Genomic DNA, 4,483 nt, shown 5'->3' with positions numbered 1-4,483 from the left:
ATTGCAGAAGCTTGCCAGTTCTCACCTCCTTACAGCACCTTGTATCACCAGGCTTCTCTCGTTCTTCAAGTTTTACAGTGAGGGAGAAACTCGTTCTGTGTGCCCACTGCTGTTTGTGGTGGCTTTCTGGTGATTGGTTCTTATCTGTCTGCCAGTTTTCTTTGTATTGTTTCTTCCTTACCAGTTTGTAGTTCCTCCTGCCTGTGACTGTCCTTCAGAGTCATATGTGATTTTACTCTAAAGTTTTAGTGGTGTGCACGTGCTGGTACTGGACCTTGAATCAGGCGATGTCCCTTAGCTTTTTCACTCAAGGCTGGAATTCTACAACTTGAACCCCAACTCCAACTCTTTTGGCTTTTTGGTAGTTATTTGGAGGTAAGAGTCTCATGGGCTTTCTTGTGCAGGCTGGCTTGATCCTCAGATCTCAGCCTCCTGAGTAGCTGGGATTATAGATAGGTTTGAGCCACCAACGCCTGGCTAAAAGTTTTTTCTTCTACTTTAAGCCTTTAGTCTTCCTGGTACTGGACCTGAGGGTGCTGTGGGCAGGGGTCCTATGTTCACTTTTCTCCACTTGTGCACAGGGTCCTGGCATTGTCTTATTTGCCTCCCTGGCTGGCTTCATGGTAATGGTTTTTGAGGTGTGTGGCTCTGAAGGACCTTCATCAGTGTTGTGTCCTTAGTAGATGTACTCTTCCCCTTGTGTTGGTCTGTGTTGGTGCTGCTGTTGGCATTTTGTTCTTGTTCATGAACTTTGGAGCTAACCCTTTCAAACATGGAAAGTTCTTTGTAAGATATTGTGGTTTGTATGCTGTTGATCTGTTTTTGGGAGAATTGACATTGACTGTATAGAGTAGTAGCTCTGTATCCTTGAATATAGTTTATTACTCAATTTAGTTAGGCCTTGTGCAACATTTTTTAGTTAGGTTTTTTTTTTTTTTGTTGTTGTTGTTTATTTCACCAGTCCTGGGGCTTGAACTCTGGGCCTCGGCACTGTCCTTGAGCTTCTTTAGCTCAAAGCTAGCACTCTATTCCTTGGGCTAAAGCGCCACTTCCAGCTTTTTCTGAGTATGTGGTACTGAGGAATCGAACCCAGAGCTTCATGTATATGAGGCAAGCACTCTACCACTAAGCCCTCAGTTAAGTTTTATATATTTTTTCCAAGTGGGTCTTGTGCATATTTTGTTAGATTTGTTCTGGGGGTATTCTTGAGTTTATTGTTGTTGCTGCAAGTAGACTCCAGACCCTCACATGTGCCAGGCACACTAGCCCACACTGCTTCCCACAACCCAGACCCTCACATGTGCCAGGCACACTAGCCTACACTGCTTTCCACAACCCCTGGTGGGTTTTTTTTCTGGTGGGCTTGCGTCTTGAATTCAGGACTTGAGCACTGAACCTGATCTTTTTTTTTTTTTTTTAATGTTTTTTGTTTTTTTTTTGGGTCCGGTCGTGGGGCCTGAACGCTGGGCCTGGGTGCTGTCCCTCAACTCTACCACTTGAGCCACAGCGCCACTTCCAGCTTTTTTTCTTTTTGCTTATGTGGTGCTGGGGAATCGAACCCAGGGCCTCAAGCATGCAAGGCAAGCACTCTATCACTGAGCCACCTTCCCAGCCCTGAACCTGATCTTTTTTGTTCAAGGCCATCACTCTACCACTTTAGCTACAGTCCCATTTCTGGCTTTTTGGGTAGTTAATTGGAGATAAGAGTTCACAGACTTTCCTTCCTGGGCTGGCTTTGAACTGTGATCTTCAGATCTCAGCCTCCTGAGTAGTTAGGATTATAGGCGTGGGCTAAATATTAGTGTTTTTTTTTGACAAAAATGCATTTCTAATTTTTTCATGATGGTGTTTTAATTACAGTTGAATTTTGGGTATTAATTTCATGTCTAGCCTTCTTACTAAATTGAAGAATTAGATGTAGACAAACCTTTTATATTCAGTTGGTAATGATTGGGCTTCATTCACATTTTTGCTTCTATTCTCCATTCCTCTGGTGTATTAGGCTACATCTCTTCTCTCTGTGTTGAGTAGAAGTGGGGGTGACCAGTAGCCTTGACCTGTTCTAGATTTCAAAGGAAATGCTTGTAATGACTTATATTTAGATGAGTTACTACAGATGTTGTCGTTGGAGTAGTGAGGCTTCTTTTGTACCTTCTCTTCCTGCCTCCCATTCTCCCACCACCTCTCTCCCTTCTGCCCGCCCCTGTTTGCCTGGTGCTGGGCTTGCACTCGGGTGTCACTTGGCTTACTTCACTCAAGGCTGGCTCTCTACCACTAGAGCCGCAATTCAACTTCTGATTTTTTTTTGCTGGTTAATTGAAGCTAAGTGTTTCATGGACTTTTCTGCCTGGACTAGCTTAGAACAATAATCCTCAGATCTCAGCTTCCTGAGTAGCTAGGTTGATGGGAGTGGGCCACCAGCAAATGGCTTTAAAATTTTTTTTATTATTTTTTTATTTTTTATTTTTATTTTTTGGGTCCGGTTGTGGGGCCTGAACTCTGGGCCTGGGCGCTGTCCCTCAGCTCCTCAGCTCAAGGCTAGCACACTACCCCTTGAGCCACAGCGCCACTTCCAGCTTTTTCTGCTTATGTGGTGCTGAGGAATCGAACCCAGGGCCTCAGGCATGCAAGGCGAGCGCCCTACCACTGAGCCACCTTCCCAGCCCTCCTGTGCCACCTTTTGCACAGCCGTCTCGCTCCCCTTCTCTTTCTCTCTCAGATAGGATTTCACTGTGTAGCTTAGGCTGGCTTGGAATTTGCTATGTAGCCCACACTAGCATTGAAATCAAGATTCTCCTTGCCCAGCTTTCCACATGCTGTGATTACCCATTCCTTATTTTCTAGACTTTTTTTTGAGGGATGGGCAGGTTGATGTTATTTGTGAAGAGCTTCCTTGTACCTTCATGTCACTTACCAGGGCCCCTCACCAGTGCTGTACCTGACCTTACCTGCTGCATGTCTGTCTGCATGCACCCTGGAGGGCTCCAGGGCCATCACTTGAGCTGAGGCTTTGGGGGGGTTGGTGGTGGTGGTAGAGTGTCTCTCAAGGCCTCTTTGTCTCAAGCTGCCTTTTCAGTGTGCCCTTGGCCTTTTCTTTGTCTGCCTCTCATCCTAACAGCCAAGACTTACTCTTCCTGCTTGTGGGTCCTCAGACAAAGCCAGTAACAGAGCCCTGGCAGCAGAGCCGCTCTTTTTTCCTAGCGTTGCCCGAGACATGTGATCCATGGCGTTTATTGGCAGCAGCATTGGTTGGGTACAAAGGTAGCACTAGGAGGGTATGCCACACCCATGCATGTTTCTGGTATTTGGTGTTGGAGTCTGGCCAGTGCCTACAAACAGCAGGTGCCCAATGAGTGTGTGGCACTGAATGAACTTGTGTTGAATGCTGTGTCTGCCCTGTGTCCTCACTAGTGAAGTTGCCAGGTAGCTGTGATTTTTCTTCACATCCTTTAAGATACATTTCATCCAGTAGCTGACCCTGTTTCCTTGACAGTGTGCCTTGGCATAGCACTCACTGACCGAAACATTTTCATGACACGGTGCAGTGCTCCATGCCAGCAGTGCCAGCTGTTTTAGGAGGAAGGAATTGGGAAGATCATGGTTCAAGGCCATTGTGGACAAAAGTTAGTGTGACCCTATCTTAACCAGAAAGCTGGGCCCTGGTGGCATGTGTTTGTGATCCCATCTAAGTGGGAAGCAGTAGTTAGGATCACCCTCCAGACTGGCGTAGGCAAAAACATGAGACCTTACCTGAAACCTAAGGAAAGCACAAAAGAGTTGGCTGACACCATTTGCTTCTCCCCTGTGCACCCTGTGCCCACTCCATTGCCAGTGGTTGATGGATAATAGAAATAATTTAGGGTTCTCTAGCCTGGTAGATAAAGATTGTCATCTCATTTTCTTTGCTTGCTAGTGAGTTTGAGCACTATTGCTGTTTGGCCCTTTGAATTTCTTTTGTGAATCACCTGGAACATTTTTGGCCAGGCCTTGTTTGTTTGTTTGTGTTGGTCAGTACTGGGGTTGGAAGTCAGAGATACCTGATTGTTAGACGGGTACTCCTTCCATTTGCTTTTAGTTATTTTTCTAGTGGCGTCTTCATTTTATGCCTTTATTGGCCTGGACTGTGATCCTCCTATTTATATTTCTTGTGTAGCTGAAATAACACACTTAACTTTTTATTGGTTGAGTTGGAGTCTGACTGACTTTTTTCCAGGGCTGGTCTCAAAATGAGATCTTCCTCCAGTCTTCTAATCTTTGCTTCTAGAGTAGCTAGAATTGTAGCTAGCTGCTATGCCTGACCTTGGCCAGCTTAAAAGAAGAAAATTAAGACTATTATGATTATTGGCAACTTGATAAAGTTTTTTTTTTGGGGGTCCCGTCGTGGGGCTTGAACTCTGGGCCTGGGTGCTGTCTCTCAGCTCTTCAGCTCAAGGCTAGCGCTCTACCACTTGAGCCACAGTGCCACTTCTGGCTTTTTTCTTTT

The sequence above is a fragment of the Dipodomys ordii genome, unplaced genomic scaffold (genome assembly GCF_000151885.1).
Source record: "Dipodomys ordii isolate 6190 unplaced genomic scaffold, Dord_2.0 Scaffold129, whole genome shotgun sequence".
NCBI lineage: Eukaryota > Metazoa > Chordata > Mammalia > Rodentia > Heteromyidae > Dipodomys > Dipodomys ordii.
This window is presented reverse-complemented; position numbering follows the sequence as displayed.